The sequence below is a fragment of the Cornus florida genome, unplaced genomic scaffold, assembly GCF_030987335.1.
Source record: "Cornus florida cultivar Cherokee Brave unplaced genomic scaffold, ASM3098733v1 CherokeeBrave_3.0.0_Hap2_Chr09, whole genome shotgun sequence".
Classification (NCBI taxonomy): Eukaryota; Viridiplantae; Streptophyta; class Magnoliopsida; order Cornales; family Cornaceae; genus Cornus; species Cornus florida.
Window position 1 is genome coordinate 13,867,441 of NW_026775579.1, and position 22,606 is coordinate 13,890,046.

Below are 22,606 nucleotides of genomic sequence, written 5' to 3' on the forward strand. Positions count from 1 at the left end.
TCAATAAACCCTAAGTCAAGAAGTGAGGGTTTCCCTATAATATGCAAGACTATCATATTAAAAACATGTATACAATATATATTAAACCCAAGGATTATAAAACACTTAAAATATAAACAAACTACCACCCCTACGTCAATAGAGAATTGAATATCTATAATCAAAGCAACCAAGCTCAAAATGGCAAACAAGTTTAGGGTTAATGAAGAAGAGAGCAAGAGGAAACTTTTGTCTCCCCAGGTTTTAAGTCTAAGGTGAGTGGAAGGAAGCCAAAAATGAAGTCAAAGCTATTAACCAAGCTTTTCTCCAATGTTGGCTAGGTGAGGGTTCTTAGAAAACAAGTGAAAATGAAGAGGATAAAGTGAAAATGGTGAGTGGAGGATCTAGTATTCCTCCACTCACTATGTGCTCTTACACTACCTCTCACACACACACAATGCAAGACTTAATTGTGATCCTACACTTGTTACAAATCCAAGGCTACTTCCTGGGCTTAATCCTAAGCCTACACTTATCAACCATCTAAGCCAACAAGTGCTCCAATCCTAGGCCAACAAGTGTGTGAATCTCCACCCTCCAAATGTCAAGAGATGATACATCCAAGTCACTCCACCCCATTTCCAACAAGTGGTACCATGAGAATGTGACACTTGTCATATTTTTTTAAAATTGCAAAAAGATCCTTTTTCAAAATATCTTACAAATTAAATTACAAAAAGTTCCCTAAGAAGAACAATAATTACTTTAATTAATTACACAAAAACCCTAAAAATAAGGAATAATTACAGTAAAGTATACATCCATGCCCTTTATGAAAAAGTAAGCAACTAGAATGGATTTTCTACAAAAGTAAAAATACAAATGTCATGGAAATCAAATATCATGAATGCATGCAAAACTAGAATCAAATCTGAGCACAAAAAGTGAGGTTATGCAAGGAAAAATGATAAACGGGAAAAAAACAAAATAGGGAAAAGACAAAAAAAGAAAATTGCTAAAAAAAAAAGGAGGAAAAAGACTGGGTCATTACAACCTGCCCTCCTTAAAAGGATTTCGTCCTCGTACCTGAAAGAGAGAACAAATTAGGATACCAAGAGCGAACTCCGAGGTAGCCTCCTTAACGCCATGATGTCTCCACAAGACCTGTACCAATGGAATGGTCTTGGTCCGCAAGACCTGCTCCTGTAAATCAAGAATTTGGACTGGGCCCTCCTCGTAGGTCACATCCTCATCAACAACAACATTTGTCCACCATAAAACATGCGATGGATCTGGCTCATACTTTTTCAGCATAGAAACATGAAAGATGTCGTGAACCCTATCCAAGTCTGGAGACAACGCCAAACGATAAGCGACTTCACCAACGCGCTCTAAAATCTGAAATGGTCTAATGAACCTAGGAGACAACTTGCCCGTCTGCCGAAATCTCAGAAGTCCTTTCTGTAGAGAAATCTTGAGAAAGACGTGGTCCCCTACCTCAAAAGATAAGGATCTCCTTCTCTTATCAGCATAACACATCTGCCTACTTTGAGCTATAACCTACCGCTGTCGAATCAACTTAATCTTCTTTATAGTCTCAATGACTATATCGGGACCCAAGGCAACTGTATTACCCACCTCGGTCGAACAAACTAGAGATCTGCAAGGTCTGCCATGCAACACCTCAAAAGGTGCCATGCCAATAATAGTCTGGAAACTATTATTGTAGGCAAACTCAACCAAAGGTAAGTGGTCCTCCCAACTACCGCCAAAATCCAAAATGCAAGCCCGAAGCATATCCTCCAATATCTAAATGATACGCTCCTACTAACCATCAGTCTAAGGATGGAATACCGTGCTGAAATGAAGACTCGTATCAAGAGTCTCCTAAAAACTCTGCCAAAAGTGAGACGTGAACTTGGGATCCCTATCCAAAACAATGGATACTAGAACCCCATGAAGCCTGACAATCTGCCCCACATATAGTCCACTAAGTCTCTCTGCATCATCTATCATTGCCATAGGCAAAAAGTGAGCCGTCTTAGTCAATCTGTCAATAATGACCCAAACGGCATCATTCCTTGCCTTGGATCTTGGAAGTCCCATCATGAAATCCATAGTGATGTGTTCCCACTTCCATTCTGCCACTGGTAGTGGTTGCAACAAACCTGCCAGTCCCTGATTCTCTGCCTTCACTTGCTGATAAGTAAGGTATTTAGCCACGAACTGAGAAACATCCCTTTTCAAGCCTTTCCACCAAAACTGTCTCCGCAAATTGTGATACATCTTAGTACCACAAGGATGAACTGCGAGTCGAGAATGGTGAAAATCCTGAAGAACAATATCACGATAAGATAGAGGAACAGCCATCTTCCCTCTGTACCTGAGACCACTGTCTGAATGCATGGTCCCACCCTCTACATTCTTGCCACCTAAAATTCGATCATGGATGGACGTCATCTCCCCATCCTCCTGCCGTGCCTCAATAACTCAGCTAACAAGAGCTAGTTAAGCCACAAGGCTAAACAAAATAGCCGGTGTAGCATCCTCATAAAACATTAAACCAAGATCTGCAAGCTCTTCTAGCATCTTCCATCTGTGAATGGAAATGCTAGCAAGAGTACACCGTGACTTCCTACTCAATGCATCGGCCACCACATTGGCCTTTCCTGGATGATACTGTAACTCAAAGTCGTAGTCCTCCATGAACTGAACCCATCTACGCTGTCTCAAGTTTAACTCTTTCTGAGAGAAGAGATACTTAAGACTCTTGTGATCGGAGAAAACCTCGAACTTTTTCCTGTACAAATAATGTCTCCACCCTTTTAGGGCAAAGATAACTGCTGCCAACTCCAAGTCATGTGTCAGATAGTTTAACTCTTGAGTCTTCAACTATCAAGACCCATAAGCAACCACCCGTTCTGTCTGCATCAAGACACAACCCAATCTTTCCCGCGAAGCATCACAATAGATCACATAACCCAAACCACGTTCAGGTATGATCAAAACTGGAGCCGATGTCAATCTGACTTTTAACTCCTAAAAAGAAAAATCACAAGCCTCATTCCATATGAACTTGACTCCCTTACGAGCAAGTTGAGTCATAGGTGCCGCTAAACGAGAGAAATCTCGAACAAACCTCCTGTAATAGTCGGCTAGGCCAAGAAAGCTCTGAACCTCAAACACTGTCTTCGGATGCTGCCAATCTATTACAGACTCAATCTTCGATGGATCCACTATAACACCGCTCCTTGACATGACGTGTCCAAGGAACTTCACTTCTGGTAGCCAAAATTTGCATTTCTTGAACTTGGCATACAACTGGTTATCCCTAAGGATCTACAACACTGTCCTCAAATGATACTCATACTCCTTTACCGAAGCCGAGTACACGAGAATGTCATCAATGAACACCACCACAAATCTGTTAAGATAGTCACTGAATACACGGTTCATCAAATCCATAAAAGCTGCTGGAGCATTGGTTAAACCAAATGGCATCACCAGAAACTCATAATGGCCATACCGTGTATGAAAAGCGGTCTTGGATATATCCTCATCCTTAACCCTCAATTAATAGTATCCCAATCTCAAATCAATCTTCGAAAAGCATGTCGCTCCCTTCAACTGATTAAACAAGTCATCAATCCTAGGCAAAGGATACCTGTTCTTGATCGTAGCATGATTCAACTTGCGATAATAGATGCAAATTCTTAAAGACCCATCCTTCTTCTTCGCAAAAAGAACCGGTGCTCCCCATGGTGAAGCACTAGGATGAATAAAGCCCTTAGCTTTCAAATCATCCAACTGACCTTTTAGCTTATCAAGTTTTGCTGGTGCTATACGGTACGGTGCCATAGAGATGGGTGCTGTACCAGGAATGACATCAACGGCAAAAGCAACTTCCCTTAAAGGAGGTAATTCTGTCAGTTCCTTTGGAAAGACATCAATAAACTCCTCAACAACTGTTAGAAGAACACGGCCCAAACTGCTATCCTCGTCAACTAGCAAACTAGCCAAGTAGGATATGTGGCGACTCCAATCACCAATACTAAAAACCATCGCTGGGTGGGAATTACTTGTTCTCCCACAAAATGGAAACAATCTCCCTTGGGAGTACAAACGGACACCCTCCCGTGGAAACAATCAATCGTAGCTCGAAAGAATGACAACTAATCCATCCCGAGAATGACGTCAAAGCCCGTCATGTTGAGAACAACGAAATCAAATTTTAAGGTCCACCCAGCTATCTTAATAGCACAACCCCGACAAACACGATCCAAGACACTGGACCCCAACTGGTGTGTCAACAAAGAGAAGACTATCCCAAAGTGTGACCTCTAGACCCAATGAATGTGCAAATGATGCAAAAATAAAAGAATGTGATGCACTTATGTCAACAAGAACCCATGCCCAAGAACTGAAAATTGGAAAGATACCTCGAACTGAAGAGGTGCTTGCGGAAGCATCCGCCAGTGGAAGAGTGTAGGCTCATCCGTGAGCCCTACTGTAAACTGCCCTAATAGCTTGACTGATGTGTAGAAGCAGTAGGTGTAGAAGCCCTGGCTGGATAAGTGCCAACTGGCGCCACTGGCTGTGGTGCCTGAGGAACTCTGAACTAGACTGAACCACTGCAGACTATGCCGGTACCATCTGTGAATCTGTGCCACTATGTGACTTGTTCAATAACCTTGGAAAATCCTTCTTGAGATAACCTGGTCGCTTGCAATAGAAGCAAGCCCCCTGCCCTATTTTTTTAAAAACTGAAGTCTGACTGGCCTGTGCCCGAAGCTGTGGGCAGCGAGGCTTGATATGCCCCGACTGCTAACAATGGTAACAAACCACTCCCTGGGCTGATCCCAAAGATATAGGAATTGTGGGTGCAGAATGATTCTGCTGCGATGCCCCTTGTGAGTGAGTATTGTTCCCTGGCCTTCTTCCACTGACTCCCGGAAGATGATGGATATCTCCGCAAGGCTGCTTATGTGAACCCCTGATCCATACCTTATCCCGTTCTTCTACCTTAGCTAGCATAGCCCTCTGGACCACCTCTCTATAAGTCCTCAAATCAAGAATTAAGACCCGTGGCCTGATGTTAAGATTTAACCCTTCCTGAAAGTTAATTGCCCTTGCCTCGTCTGTCGCTACCATATACTCGATATAATAAGAGAGAGAAGTAAATCGTGTCTCATACTCAATGACACTCATAGTACCTTGATAGAGACCTGTGAACTGTGTCCTCATCTCCTACCTCATAGCCCTAGGAAAGAAGCGCTCAAAGAAGAAATCTTTGAACTTATTCCAAGTTATCAACTCAACATTGTGGACATTGGTTATAGACCTCCACCAAATATCTGCATCTCCCATGAACATAGAAGCTATCAAAGAAATCCTCAACCTGTCTGTAGGTACCGCCATATTGTCCAACTTGCGAACCATAAGGTCCAACCAAGCTTTTGAGACTAGCGGATCTGAACTCCCTGCAAATGCATCAATCTTGACCCTCTGTAGTTGTATAAAGTACTCTAGTGCCTCGTTGACTATCAGTGCCGGTGCTGGTGACGGTGCAGGAAACTGTATCCCTGCCACCTGCCTGCGTATCAACTCCTGTAAGGATTCAGCAATCCCCTGATTGATTCCCTGAGCAACCCGCTCTTCGTAAGTCAGTACCAGTGGTAGATTAGTATCCACGCCACGAACTGGAATCCTGGGCCTCCCCAAACCCCTCGTGAACTCGGTGTCAGCTACCTGCTCCTCAGTGCCCTAACGTGAGGACTCTTCATGTGTGACAACCATGGTGCCAAACGAACATAAGGAAAGAGGTCAACAATAACACAAGTTATTATGACCGAGTGCAACTCACACTATAAATGCTCTTAAGCAAATAAGCATGCATGTCAAACAAGATGCTCTTAACCACATAAGCATATAAGCATAAAGACATGTCATACTACCAAACGTGTAATCAAGAAACATATAAACATGTTATTAAAAGCATATGAACATATCAAAGTAAATCAACTAAAGCATGATATGCACGTAAAACCCGTCGTCCTAAGGTATTCCACTGTGATTGTGACGGCACAAGTTTTTCAACCCGGTGCGTTAGTGATGACCCAAAAGTTAACCCAATAACAGATTCAAAATGTGGAAGCAAAAGTTAAAACCATAGTCCTTTAAGATATAAATCATCTTTAAGGCACTAATGTGACATTCCATGATGTCACGAAACTTAAGGAGAGCGAAAGAGGAAACTAGAGTTAAAATGGGCAAAATATGTTAATAAATGGTAAAACGGTCAATTCATGAACAAAAGGAGAAAATTGACTCTAAACAAGTCAAAAAAGGTGAATACAATCTAATCTAATCATTTCACAACACTCCAAGAGGTTCTAAGAACTTTGGACCAGAATCCCACAAAATACCCTTTTCCGGTTTAAGCGAAAACTAACACTACCTCACTAAAACATAAATTTCTCCCACTGTGATTGTAATATGAGAATGAAATTGGTACCATTAGAAAGCTGACTCAAAATTATGAGTTTAGGCTTAAGAATCACCCCATTTGGATTAGGAATGAAGGAGTTATGACCTTTTGAAGTTGGAACTTCAGTGCCGAAACACAACAAAGGAGCTGCATGCAAACAAGCTATTTTGGTTGACCAAAATAGAGTTTTGGTCTACCAAAACTCACAGAGACTTATGGGAATCTTGATTTTTAAAGTGAGTTTCATTCGGTAGACTGAAATAAGCCATCGGTCGACCGAAATGAAGTGTCGGTCGACCGAAACACCTTGAAAACCTGCTGTAAGACCTGCTATGTGCCAAATGTGTAAAGATTCCACCCATGCTTGAAATCCCCTCATGTAATGGATCAAAAATGAATGTTTAAATGTGATTTTCAATGAGATTTGAGTATGTGAACATGTCAACAAGCTTCATATGCATATTTGAATGTAAAACAATGGCTCCTAGCCTCATACATATTCATTACAAGACTTTCATATACCAAACCTCTAAACTTTGGAAAAGTACATTTTTATAGCAAAAGTTGGTACCAAATGAACACAAGTGCTAAAATAAACATGCTTGGCCCTTGGCCTCATTACATATATGTTTCTAATATCAAAAGTAAGTACTTAGGTATCATTACACATCAAGGAAGCTACATTGGCTTCTAAAATACCATACACCCATGGTATACAAAATATGGCATCAAAAGTAAAGCATGCTAAACACTTGCATATTAAAATACAAAAATGTTCTAAATTGCTCATAAGCCTCAAAGGATGATGAGCATCCAAGAACATAGTCTCCTTACTTGAAAAACAACCCAAACCACTAACGTGAGTAATCAAGTTACTCGTAGGAAGAAGCATATGCGTATACCCTAAAGTTTTAATATCATCTTAAGCTAACTTAAATATTCCTTAGCAACACATATCAATATCAACGTACTAACAACATAAATTCACCAATAACAATAATCACAAGTTACAATTAAGCATTGGTTGTCAACTTAGAGTTTAATGTGAAATCAATTAGTGGAATACTTGGACATCACGTCTTGGACTAAACCAAGATCAAAATGGTTATTCCGGGCATTAACCCGCTGGGAAGACCACCCTAGTGCGCACTATCTCAATTGCGGAGAACTCATACCTCCCGCACTAGAGCCAAACTCTAGGCATATTACTTGTAACAATGTCCAAAGATAATCCAAAATCACAATCAAATTCAAAACTCAAACACTATAATTAAGGCATATAAACCACCTTCCATGCACAAGTATTTTGAAACCATACAAACCATGTCTTAGGGTTCCAAGTCTAAAATGGCATACCAAATGACAAGTCCTCATCATAAAATTTTGTACTATACAATACCACCAACATATCAATTTAAATCATGCCTCAACAATAAGCTACATATACTAGATTACAACATTATAGTATTAAGCTTCTAAAATAATCATAATTGTCATCAACAAGATCATAGAATTATCACCACCATAAATATAGCAATTCAAGTCAATAGGAATTGTATATAACATTAATAATTCTACAAGAGTTCGATATCACTACACATGTGAAAATACTAGAATTTAGCATGCTACTAAATTATATAATCCTTCTACGCATGGTTTATATATATCATACATGCTTAAATCAATAAACCCTAAGTTAAGAAGTGAGGGTTTTCCTATAATATGTAAGACTATCATATTAAAAGCATGTACACAATATATATTAAACCCTAATGATTATAAAACACTTAAAATATAAACATACTACCACCCCTACCTCAATAGAGAATAGAATCTCTATAATCTAAGTAACCAAGCTCAAAATGGAAAACAAGTTTAGGGTTAATGAAGAGGGGAGCAAGAGGAAACTTTTGTCTCCCAAGGTTTTAAGTCTAAGGTGAGTGGAAGGAAGCCAAAAATGAAGTCAAAGCTTTTAACCAAGCTTTTCTCCAATGGTGGCTAGGTTAAGGTTCTTAGAAAATAAGTGAAAATAAAGAGGATAAAGTGAAAATGGTGAGTGGAGGACCTAGTATTCCTCCACTCACTATGTGTTCTTACACTACCTCTTGCACACATATAATGCCAGACTTAATTGTGATCCTACATTTATCACAAATCCAAGGCTCCTTCCTAGGCTTAATCTTAAGCCTACACTTGTCAACCATCTAAGCCAGCAAGTGCTCCAATCCTAGGCCAACAAGTGGGTGAATCTCCACCCTCCAAATGTCATGAGATGATACATCCAAGTCACTCCACCCCATTGCCAACAAGTGGCACCATGAGAATGTGACACTTGTCATGTTTTTTAAAAATTACAAAAAGGTCCTTTTTGAAAATATCTTACAAATTAAATTGCAAAAAGTTCCCTAAGACAAAAAATAATTACTTTAAGTAAATACACAAAACCCCAAAAATGAGGAATAATTACAATAAAGTATGCATCCATGCCCTTTATGAAAAAGTAAGCAACTAGAATGTATTTTCTACAAAAGTAAAAATACAAATGTCATGAAAATCAAATATCATGAATATATGCAAAACCGAAATCAAATCCGAGCACAAAAAGTGACGTTATGCAAGGAAAAACGATAAATGGGAAAAAAACAAAATAGGGAAAAGACAAAATAGGAAAAAGACGAAAAAAGAAAATCGACGAGAAAAAAAAAGAAAAGGAGGAAAAAGACCGGGTCATTACAGTCGGCATAGAGCTTCATGATCACAGTCCAGTAGAGGGCTAGAAAAGAAACCCAGCACCCTATGTAGAAAGCATACAGGGCTGTCAAATAATCGCCGCACCTCTGGATCTTGTGTCCAGCCATGAACACATTTCGGTACAGGACCGAATCAAAGAACCATAGGTTATCGTGCATATAAGTGTGAGTAGCAAATGTGTCGCCCCCACTGTAATGGCCTGTAAGTGCCTCGGCCATAAATGTATAAGAAGGCCTCCTTTCCAAAATGGGATAATCGAGCTTAAGCTCAGGAAGGCAGGCATGCGGGCAGCGGCAGGATCTGGCCAGAGTCTCCACTGTGATGCGGATAGGATGCCATCAACAGTAGTGTACAGCTCCGCCAGATTACTCGGGGCAGGTCGGAGGTTCTGGAAGAACATCCGAACAAGCCTCGAGTAAACTGGGTATGTGAAAGGGGCTAAAATGGCTGAAATGCCCCTGTGGTTAATGTCCTCGTTGGCTGCCTGGGTCAGGATATACCAGGAGAAGAAAGAGATGTCAAAAACCGACTCATGCGCCACTGTAAGGCATGAGTATCTCGGCAGAGGTCTATCTAAGGCCTGGTCTGGCTGTGCGTGAGGCAGAGATGAAAAAGGTGATGGTGTATGCTTAGCCTCATCATGAGATGATGAAGATGCAGAAGCAGAAGACTGTAGTCTGCTGTCTGATGAGGACTGAGCTGGATCGGCCTCTGTATAATCCTCTAGCTGCTCAGGCTGCTCAGGATCCGGGACCTGAGATGGTCCTGCCTGATGCTCAGCGATGATAATGTCTACGGGCAACAGTCTTGACCCTAGCCATGGCCTGCAAAACAGAAAGAAAAACACTTATAATATAAGTTAGTTTTGGCATTAAGAATTGAAGCACAGTATATAGAAACATGTATGTCAAATAAGATAGGCAACACAAGACATGAATCTATACAAGAGGTGATGGGCCTAAATAAACAGTGATAGTAAGTGAAGCATGTTAAACAATATAAGTATGGAATGCATCCAATGTGGAAAACACAGGCATTGGGCATGTATGAGATAGCATGGAATCACAAAAGAAAACGTGTGAAGTGTGGGATGCAAATCTGTGAAGTTCGATCGATCACAAAAATGTAAGATCAATCTCTGTGAGATCAATCTGAGATAAGTTCAATCGGTCTTTGAATGATTGATCGAACTGGGATGCGAAATTCAAAAAGTTATAGATCTGTGACATGGAAGGCACAGGGGCACCCAAGCAAACTTGTGGGGCCCTCTCACACATCAACAACACAATATGGGTCACTTGTTTGGCTTGTGACCCTCAAAAATCGATTCAAAAATGAAATATATACAAAACTCTATATATATATATATATATACATATATATACAAAAGCTTCAAAACGTCAAAAATGGAAGGAATCAAACAAAGCAACCCTAGATCTAGCATGTAAACATCACAAATAAGTAGATTGAAACTCAAAATTAAGGGGAAAAACTCGAAACTTACCAAATTCGTGAGAGAGAGAGGTGGAAATTGCGAGATGGACGAGATCTGAGATGATGGAGAGAGATTCGAGGCTCGAGATGGTCGCTGGAAAGCTCGCCGGAGATGGGAGAGATGTGGTTTGCAACGGCGATGGATGAAAAGGTCTTTAGATTGATCTTGAATCGATCTAATGACCCTAGGGTTTGGTTTGTTAAACACATTTCCCGACCAGTTTGATCGATCTAGGAAAATTTTCGATTGATCGAACATAGATCGATCTGAAAAATGTCAAGATCAATCTCAGCTCGAAAATTTTTTGTTTGTCATTTTTTTTTTTTTTTTTTTTGAAATATTTTAAATATTTGGAAATTAAAAATTAAAATTACAATTAAAACTATTATTTTTGAATTTGGAAATAAAATGAAAGAAAATTGTTTTTGGGATTTTTGAAAATTTTAAAATAAAAATAAAATAAGTAATTGAAAATAAAAGTGAAAAATAGAATGAAAATCTTTCTGGAGTTTTTGAAAATAAAATAAAATAAAATAAACAGTAAAAACAAAAGCAAAAAAAAAAAAATAAATAAAATAAAAATAAACTTGCAGTCAAAGTTAAAGTCAAGGTCAACAAAGGGTAGAGATGGATCAAGCTGAGATCGATCGAGAATATGGTTCGATCGATCAAACAGGTGAAAACATGCTGAAAAGTTTGAACAATGAATAGAGAGGCCTGTTTTTCATGGATCTCAAAAATTTTCTAAGTGTGGAATGAAGATCAATCCAAGAAAAAGTTAGATCAATCTAGGAACTTTCAGATCGATCCAAAGGAATTCTTAAATGATACACAGAGGGCTGATTTATGCAGGAAATTTTAGATCAATGGAATAAAGCAATGATTGGATGCAGGGATGGGTGTTTGATCGATCGAACCTCATTCGAGATCGATCAAACAGGGACAAAATGCCTTTTTTCAGAACAAAAGTGCATGCATACTCAATCAAAATTCCTAGCCATGTGTATGAATTCCAAAACATATCTAGATGACGCAAGAAATGAAAGATAAAACAGAAATGAGGGAGGAATAGGGTTATAAACCCTATGAAGCATTTATTAGTCTTTAACGTCTCTAGCAAGACGTTGAGCTCTTTTAGCCCGGATCAAACATCTTGTAATGCATCCCTTTCTTGTCGAGGTGATAAGTACTTTGAATTCCATCCAACAAATGGTTCCCTAAAGAACTTGTTAGATTAGGTTCAAAGGAATTTGTTCGTCCTTTGTCAATGTGATCTTTGGGCTTCCATGCCCTTTCAAAGCAAGATTTTAAAACATCATTTTTTAGTTTCAAAGTTGAAGATGAACTTTTTGAAGTTTTGGTTTCAAGCAAAGACTCCATTCTTTCACATTCATTATCAAGACATTTTTCTACAACATTTACTTCTTCATGCTTGTCAAATGAATTTGGGGTCGGATTAAAGATATTCAACATCACTTTCATATGCCTAAATGAGATTTTCATTACCCCCGTCCTACAATTGATGTTGGCATTTGCGGTTGCCAAGAAAGGACAGCCGAGGATAACGGGAATTTGGCTCTTGGGATTTGGAACCAGTTCCGTGTCAATGACAACGAAATCGACCGGGAAGAAGAATTTATCAATTTTAATCAAGATGTTCTCAATGATACCCCTAGGCTTTTTGATGGATCGATCGGCAAGTTGTAAAACCACCGACGTTGGTTTCAAGTCTCTTAAGCCTAATTGACATATACCGAGTATGGAAGAAGATTAACACTTGCTCCTAAGTCTAAAAGAGCCCGATTAATGACATGGTCACCAATGATGCAAGAAGTAGTAGGTGAACCGGGGTCCTTAAACTTTGGATAGGTGTTATGTTGCAAGATTGAGCTCACTTGCTTGGTTAAGACCACTTTCCTAGGTGTTTGGCTCTTGTTCTTCCTCTTTTGGGTGCAAAGATCTTTTAAGAACTTGGCATAAGCTGGAATTTGCTTAATTGCATCCAAAAGTGGAAGATTAATCTTCACTTGCCTAAACATTTCTATGATTTCATTGGTCTTGGTCTTTTGTTTATCAAGATAAATGGATCCTTTCAAGGCATCCGAAAATGGAGCTCTTGGCTTAAAAAAAATTTCAAAACTTTTCTTTGAAACATCAATGACACAAGAATTTTTTAAATCCTTTTTCAAAACTTTGTTCAATTCATCTTTCAAATCAATTCTGGACTCACTGTTCCGATCACTTTCTAACACTTTCTCATTTGAATGATCATGCATATGCAATGAAGGAGGAATATGATAAGAAATAGGATGGGTGTCAACTTTTGGTTTCACCGGTTCACTCTCTTCATTGGATATACCTACTTTGTTGTCCACAATCTTCCCACTTCTCAAAGTAGTCACCGCATTGACATGCTCAATTATGTGCCCTTCCGATAAGGAATGAGTCTTCACAACACATTATTGCTTTGGTGGGGCATTCAAAGGCATCTTCCCCTTCTCTCTAGCATTTAAGGTACTAGCTATTTCCCTACTTGGGTTTCTAGCTTAGCAATGGATTGAAAATGAGAATGAAGCAATTAAGTGTTCACCTCTAGAGTGCCTAGAGCGGTCAAGACTTTCTCTTCAAAGGCGGGACTCCTAGAATTTCCTTGGGAATATGATGGTTGATTAGGAAAATGAGAATTAGAAAATTGATTGCCATATGATTGAAATGATGATTATTTAAAACCTTGGGAACCTTGGCCTTGCATTGGTGGCGGAACATACTTCCCTTGAAAACCACCTTGGGAAGGGTTTGAGCCTTCCCCTTGGCATTTCCAAGAAAAATTTGGATGGTTCCTCCAACTTGAATTGTAATGAGTGCCATAGGGATTATTCTCTTGATTAACAAATGTAGCATTGACTTACTCATGGGGCTCACCTTGCATATGTCCATGAGGACAATTGGAAGTAGAATGCAAGACACTTGAACAAGTCATGCAAGATTCATTAGATGCACGATGATGAATATGAGTAGGGGAGGAAGATACATAATTCGCCAAATTTTGGTTGATCAAAAATTAATCAAACCTTTGAGACAAGGATTTTATCTCAGCGGCTATGTCATTGGAGTTGTCAACTTAATACAAGCCGACATTCTTCCTTCCACCTAGGTTTCTACTATTTTTAGAAGATAAGGACCTATGCATGGAATTTTCACTCATACTTTCATACAATTGCCACACATCATTTTCATACTTATCAAGATAAGAACCACCTATAGATGCATCAACCATACCCTTGTGATTATCCGGTAAACTTTCAAAGAAATATTGGACTAGTTGCCACTTAGGTATGTCATGATGAAGGCGCTTTCTAAGCAAATCATTAAATCTTTCCCATGCCTCATGAAACATTTCCCCATCCCCTTGAGAAAATTCTCTAATTGAAGTTCTCGTAACATTGGTCTTAGAAACCGGATAGTACTTTTTCAAGAACCCTTGTTGCATTTCCGACCAAGAAGTTATTGAAAAAGGCCTAAGATTGTTGAACCAATATTTTGCCTTGTCTTTAAGGGTGAAAGGAAAAAGTTTAAGTCTTAAAACTTCCTCCGACATGTCCGTGTATTTCACGGTGGAACACACTTCAAGAAACTCATCCAAATGCTTATAAGGTTCTTCACTAGGAAGTCCATGATAGTTTGGAAGCATTTGAATAGTTTATGGTTTAATTTCATAGTGATGTGCTCTAAATGAAGGCAATTGAATGCAAGTGGGTGCATTGCATTCATTTGGCACATAATGGTCTCTTAATGCAATAGGAGGATTCATAATTGGTGGTGTTAAACGAACACCTTGATTAGCTTAAACTATGGGGGGTTGTGGAGCAAATATTGGCCGAGGCATTCCCAATGGAACTTGGCCTTGTTGTTGTGGGTGACTGAATGGTCTGGCATGCCTAATGGTACTTGAACATTTTTATGATGCACATTAAGGTGGAGGTTGCCTTGTTGGTCTATGTGACTAAGGTCCTCCACATGGTTGTCATTCAAATCCTCCCTTAGTGAAATGGAGTGATGAGAACTACCTCTCCCCCTAGGATTATGAACAACCGATTCAAGATGCAAATTAGGAGGGACAAGAGTAGGATTCAATGACCTATGACCATACATACACTAGCAAAGCAAATAACAAGCAAGTAATAATCACTTCGCCCTCGTAATAATTCAATCAACAAATCTCCACATTCAATGATCCCATACTCCCATGCTTAAACAACATGTAAAGAAAAGTAAATTGCCTCCACGCGGGCTCACGATTTATCTAAGAAATGAAAAACTAGCCTCCACGTGGGCCGACGATTTAACTAGAGCTTAAGTTAGAAAGATTTCACAAAGGGTCCTCAAGCAACTTCAATTCATTTTCAACTTCCAAGCTTTGCTATACTTTGCATGTTTTAGATTCTTAGTCCTTTTTGTGCTTAGCTTAGCTCATTGCTTTGAATTCTCCGTTGCGTAACCTCCTTGCTCAATTTCACCTAGCCAAATAAGAACAAACACAATAACTAACCAAAAATAAAAATAAAGTAAAGACACGATTAAAAGAGTACTAATCCCTAATTTTTTCCAAAACACGACGATGCCAATTAAATCCCCGGCAATGGTGCCAAAAACTTAGTGTGTTGCCGCACCAACACTTAAAGATGTGCAAAAGATAATGAATGTGCAATGTAGCCAAGTTTTATATTTATAAATGTCATCATTAACTAAAAATATAGCAAGGGTGAGTAGGGATCGTCCCAAGGGATTAGAGGGCTACTAGTAATGGAAACAATGCTTAGGGTTAGCAGGTCGAGTGATCAAAGGTAGGTTGTTTGGTTGATTATACTATAATTAAGATTAAACAAGCTCAATATAAAACAAGTAATTAAAGGATAGAGAAAATAAGAGAGAGAGATCTTGGGACTTAGAGATCATCACTAAGCATCACCTTTCTATACACTCAATTCACAACTAATGAGGGGGAAAACATATGTTGCAATAATAGTGAATGTGTATGGTTGTTTTAACAAGCATGGATGACCAATTACGTATATATTGTCTAAACAACATAATGAATAGCACAATACATCTAACTAAGTCATTAATCCTTCTTTAAGCTCATAATCCAAACACATCACATAATTAGAGAAATATACTGCTTGCATTCATAAGTATGGAACATCAAACAACAAGCATGGATTGTCCTCCCATTTAATAACTAAGGTAGCTACACTACATCTAAGCAAATGACATCGAAATTAAACTAATTAGACTAAGGGAGAGGCACAATCCATCAAGAAATGAGTATGAACCATCAAATAAACCACAAGAGCATTCTATTAAGCACTATGTCTTGACAATCTCTAGATCTATATCATCAACACACATAAACATGTATTAACAACACAAGAGATAAAGATAAACACATGAACATCTATCCTAGCATACATAGACATATGGATAGAATAAAATGATCAATTGGAAGAATTAAACCACACAAATCATTGAATAAACAAGATCTATGTATATAAATATGTCAAAACATGTATTACAACGCAAATCTCCTCAAAAATACATAAATCAAAGTAAAGAAAGCATGCTTAGAGCTAACTCTAGCCCCAAGAGGATGTCTAGCCACTTATGAATGGTGTCCTCCAACCCTCAAGGGCTATCTCCATGGTAGAAGTGCTCTTTTTCTTGAGGAAGATGGAAAACCTCTCAAGAATGTGTCTCTAGCCTCCTCCTCTCTTTTCTTCCTATCTAAGAATTGTATCTCTCTACTCTAAAAAGTACATCAAAGACTATCCAAGACTATCAAAAACTATGTGTAAAAGTAGCTTATATTCCTTATATAGGTAGCTTAAATGTCACACCCAATGGTCTAGGCTCATACACAAGGGCTCCTCCAATGATTGCATAATGAGACAACTTTTAATGAGCTGGAGATATATTTTTTTTCAGATTTGAGAGGGTTCGTTCAATTGAACATATTCTATGATTGATCAAACATGGCTGAGATCTATCAAACTTTGGCTGGATCGATCCTCCCATGGCGGTGCCTTTTTGGTTAAGGACAGATCTGAGATATTTTGGGGAAAGAGACAAAAGTGGTAGGTAGGGTGGTACAACGGGATAAGATGGAATCTTTTCGATCGATCTGTGAATTGTTGGATCGATCAAACTTCGTGGGATCTTTGGATAAGGACAAAAGAGCTTGGGTCCATCTTGGAAAGTCTAGATCGATGAACTTTCGATCGATCGAAGTATTCTTGAGATCGATCGAACCTGTAGAATTTCCACAATTTGCTTCAATCTACTTCCACTTTGCTCCTTTCTCCCATCTAGCTTGAGTTAGCTTTTAAGCTTTTATTTGGCTAAATTGGCTTATTTTAGGGATAAGCACCTAAAAAGGGCAATAACACAAAATTAGTCTAAAACGGGAAAGTAAGATAGATAAAGATTCTAGAATACTTACGCTTAAGAGGTTTAAATGTGCACTTTTCAGTGCTCATCAACGCTCGACCTCATAGATCGCTAGAAAGCTTAATAGATCATTACATTGCACCATGTTTCCATCTTTGATTCTCTAAGATGGTGGAAAAAATAATAATAAAAAAAATTGAATGAAAAGAATAAGTGCACCTAGATGAAAAAAGCTTTAATAAAAGGTCAACTCTTTGTTTTGATGATCGATACTACATTTGTGAGCTAGTTTGAGGGTAAGGATGTGATCATTTCTCTAGTTGGCTTAGATAAAAACATACTTGATGCCGGTCCACTCAAAAAGAATTCTAGAGTTGTTTTGATTTACACGATCATTATCTTGATGTGTGGAGGACCATACTTATTTACCTGATGTTAAAATTTTAGGAGATTGCTTGCAAATGGTTTAAAAATTGCATACTTGAGGTAGTTTTCTCCAAATGCTTGTTTGCAATATTGGTGCCTCTTTAGTGAGAATGAGCTTAATGTTTGTGGGTATCATTTTTGGAAACCCTCACGAGACTTCACTCGTCCACTAGGGGTAACCAAGGGGTTCAAAAGGCTTGTTGCATATGCTAAATGCAATCGGGTTCCCTATGAAAGTGGCATTATCATTTTATTACTTTCTAGTTATAATTGTATAGTTGTTCATTTCATTCCTTTACTTCGTAGTTCATTGCTAGGGACTAGCAATATTTAAGTTTGGGGGTGTGATAAGCGCTGAAAAGTGTGTATTTAAACCCCTTAAGCTCGAGTATTCTAGAACCTTTATCTATCTTATTTTTTCATTTTAGACAAATTTCGTGTTATTGCCCTTTTCAGGCACTTATCCTCAAAATAAGTCAATTTAGCCAAATTAGAACATAAAATAAGTAATCTCAAGCTAAATAGAAGAAAAGGAGTGAAGTGGAAGTAAAGTGGTGGAAAACAGCAAGTTTCGATCGATTAGACAAATCTTTAATCGATCTCACAGTGATCGATCTAGCCTTATCAAGATGGATCGAGCCTCTTGTCCTTATCCCCAAGAATTTTCATTTTCGATCGATCCAACATCCTTTCGATCGATCGAACTTCTTTAATCTTATCCCCACCTACCCTTTTTGTCTTTTTCCCAAAATATCTTGAAAATATCTTAAATCTATTAGTATTCCAAAAGGTGCCGCCACAGTTCGATTGATCTCACCAAACTTTGATCGATAGAACTCCCTCAAGTTTGAAAAAAAACAGAGTCCAGCTCATTAAAAGATGGCTCGTGGTGCAATCATTGAAGGGGCCCTAGTGCACGAGGCCTAACCATTGGGTGTGACACTTGAGCTACCTATATAGGGATTTTGAGAGATATATACAATCTTAGAGATACACAATCTTGGGGAGAGAGGTTAGAGAGTCTAGAGATTAAAAAGATACACACCATTTGGAAGTTCTTCCATTCATCTAGGGTTTCCATCAAAAAGAAGATCATTCCTACCATGGTCATGGCCCTTAAGGGTTGGATGACTACATCAATGAGTGGCTAAACATCTTTTTAGGGCTAGAGTTAACCCTAAGCATGCCTTCTAGATCTTGATGTTTTGTATTTTGAGGGGATTTGTATTATAATTCTTGTCTTAACATTTGATTTATATATGAAACTTGTTTCTACAATGATTTGTGTTGTTTAATACTTCTAATTGATCATTTCATTCTACTCATATGTCTATGTATGCTAAAATAGATGTTCATGAGTTTATCTCTAGGTTTTGTGTTATTAATGCATGTCTATGTGTGTTGATGCTATGAATCTAGATATTCTCAAGGCATGGTGCTTTAATGGAATGCTCTTATAGTTTGTTTAATGGTTCATACTCATTTCTTGATGGATTGTGCCTCTACCTTAGTTACATTAGTTTAATTTTCATGTCACTTGTTTAGTTGTAGTGTAGTTGCCTTACTTTCTTAGATGGGAGGTGATGAGCGCTGAAAAGTGCGTATTTAAACCCCTTAAGCTTAGGCATTCTAGTACCTTTATCTATCTTACTTTACCGTTTTAGATTGATTTTGTATTATTTCCATTTTTAGGCACTTATCCCAAAAATAAGCTAACTCAGCCAAATAAGAGCTTAATTGAAGCAATTCTAAGATTAAACGAAGAAAGGAGCAAAGTGGAGAAAGAATGAAACAAATGAAGCCAAAGGTAGGAAACAGCAAAGTTCGATCGATCCAAGTTCAAGGTTCGATCGATCGAACAATGATCGATCTCAGCACTCCAAGATAGATCCAAACCTTGGCCCAAAAGCAGTCCCAAAAGTTCGATCGATCCAACACCATCCTTCGATTGATTGAACACTTTTGTCCTTATTCAAATGAATGATCCTATCCACAGCTGTACCATCCACTAACCACTTTTGTCCTTAGATTTGTCATTTTCTAAAAAGCTCAGCCAGTTAGATCAATCCAGCCTAAGTTCGATAGATCTCAGCCAGTTCGATTGATCCAAGACCAAGGTTCGATCGATCGAACTTCCACCAGTGTGAAAAAGTTAAAATTCCACCTCATTGAAAGTTGTCCTTTATCTAATCATTAGGGAATATTGTGTGCACGACCCCAGCTCATTTTGGATGTCATTTTGACCTACCTATATAAGGATAAGGATTGCTTTTTACAAAGGGGAGCCAACATTATTTTCATATCATCTCTTGGAGAGGAAGTTTAGAGGACGAGGAGGCTAGAGACACCATTGGAGATTCTTCATCAACAATGAGCAGATTTCAACCATGGAATTAGCCCTTGAGGGTTGGAGCATCATCACCATGAGTGGCTAGACATCCTCATGGGGCTAAAGTTAGCCCCAAGCATGCTTTATATATCTTAATCTTGTGTATTATTAAGGGATTAGTGTTGTAATTGATGTTTTGACACTTTGATATATATATAGATCTTGTTTATTCAATGATTTATGTGGTATAATGCTTCCAATTGATCATTTCATTCTATCCATATGTCTATGTATGCTAGAATAGATGTTCATGTGCTTGTCTCTAGATTTTGTGTTATTGATGAATGTTTAAGTGTATTGATGCTATAGATTTGGAGATTGTCAAAGCATAGTGCTTAAAGGAATGCTCTTGTGATTCTCTTGATGGTTCATGCTTATGCCTTGATGGATTGTACCTCTCCCCTAGTTTATTTTCATGCTAGTAGTGTAGATGTAGTGTAGTTGTAGTGCAGTATTAAATGGGAAAACAATCTATGCTTATTGTTTGATGATCCAAGCCTTTGAATGCAAGTAGCATATGTCTCCATCCTTGTGTTGAATTTGGATTGTGAGCTTAATGAATGGATTAATGACTTGTTTTGATCTATTGTGCCTTTTACATGTTGCTTAGACAATATATGCTTCATTACTTAGATATATTGTGCCTTTCATATGATGTTTAGACAATACATGCTTAACTAGTCATCATTGCTTGTTGAATCAACCAAATACACACACACAAATATTGCAACATACCATTTGCCCTCATTAATCACTTGTCAATGATATAGAAATCCATTTCTTGGTGGTGATCTATAAACCCCAAGATCTTTCTCTCTCTTACTTAGTCTTAATTGCATTATTCGCTATCATTTAGTTTAATTTTGTTGCTTTTTAATCAACCAACCAACCAATTGTTTGATCACTCGACCTACTAGCCCTAATTGTGATTCTACGACATTGCTCGATCCTCATAATCCCTTAGGACGATCCTACTCACTCTTGCTACTTTAGTAGCAGTGTTGGTAGTGGTTTTTATAAATTTAAACTTAACCCAAAAGGCTTTTCTTGAACCGCACATTCATTACATCAATTTTGGCGTGCAAGGAACGGCAAGGCCCCGTTAGTTTTTGGCGCCATTGCCGGGGATTAATTGATTAGATTTGGCAATGTCAGATTTGTGGAATTGATTAGGATTAGTACTCTTTTGATCGTGTCTTTACTTTATTTTTATTTTTCTTTTTGGTTACTTATTGTGTTGTTCTTACTTAACTAGGTGCATTGATGGAGAGGAAGCAAGCAAAGGAGCAATCAAGCATTCAAGCAAGCAAAGAAAGTAAAAAACTAAAAATTCTCAAAATTTACTAAGCTAAGCTTTAAATTTGGAGTTGAAGTGCTAAAGGACCTTTGTGAGACTTTCTTTACTCAATGCCTTAGTTAAATCGTCGACTCGCATGGGGGCCTATTTTTAATTGTCTTGCATCATTGTTGTTAAAGCATGGGCGTATGAATTAAATGTTTGTGGAACAAGTCTAATTGCATGGTTGTGAAGGCATAGTGTTTGTCATTCTTTGTGTTTCTTTGTGTTTAGCTTTGTGCATGCATGGGCGTCGTTCATTGAGACCAACTCTTGTCCCTCTTGATTTGCATCTTGAATCTATCGTTAGAAATCCTAGGGGAAGAGGAAGTTCAAATAGAGCCAATCTATCAATGGATAACCATAATGACAATCATGTTGAGGACCTTGGTCACATAGACCAATAAGCTATCCTTCATCCCAATGTGTACAATGAGAACATATAAGTACCATTAGGCATGCCTAGGCCATTCATTCACCAACCACCACAACAACAAGGCCAAGTTCCATATGGAATGCCAAGGCCAATGTATGCTCCACAACCTCCCATTAACAATCAAGGAATTCAAAACCAAGGTGTTCATGTTGCACCTCAAGTAGCTAATCTACCTGTTGCTTTTAAAGACCATTATGTGCCTAATGAGTATAATGCGTCTACATGCATCCAATTGCCTCCATTTAGAGCACATTATTATGAAATTAAGCCACAAACCATTCAAATGCTTCCTAAGTATCATGGACTTCCAAGTGAAGAACCTTACAAGCATTTGGATGAGTTTCTTGAAGTATGTTCCGCCATAAAATATACAGACATGCCGAAAGAGGTTTTAAGACTCAAACTTCTTCCATTCACCTTAAAAGATAAGGCAAAGTATTGGTTTAACAATCTTAGGCCTTTTTCAATCACTTCTTGGGCATAAATGCAACAAGAGTTCTTGAAGAAGTATTATCCGGTTTTTAAGACCAATGCCATGAGAACCTCAATTCGAGAATTTTCACATGGGGATGGAGAAACATTTCATGAGGCATGGGAACGCTTCAATGAATTGCTTAGGAAGTGTCCACATCATGACATGCCCAAATGGCAATTAGTTCAATACTTCTTTGAGAGCTTATCGGACAACTATAAGGGTATGGTTGATGCTTCCATGGGTGGCTCATACATTGATAGGCATGAGGATGACGTGTGGCATCTCTATGAGAGCATGAGTGAAAATTCTTTTCATAGAACATTATCATCCAAGAATGGTAGAAATTCATAAGGTAGTAAGAGTGTTGGCTTACATCAAGTCGACCATT

General features: G+C 38.4%; 2 pseudogenes; one reads left to right on the plus strand and one right to left on the minus strand.

Annotated features, from left to right (window-relative positions):
- Positions 1-14,047: 14,047 nt before the first annotated feature.
- LOC132275716 (small nucleolar RNA R71) lies at positions 14,048-14,146 on the plus strand (annotated as a pseudogene).
- Positions 14,147-22,283: 8,137 nt separating this feature from the next.
- LOC132275604 (small nucleolar RNA R71) lies at positions 22,284-22,382 on the minus strand (annotated as a pseudogene).
- Between the last annotated feature and the right edge of the window lie 224 nt (positions 22,383-22,606).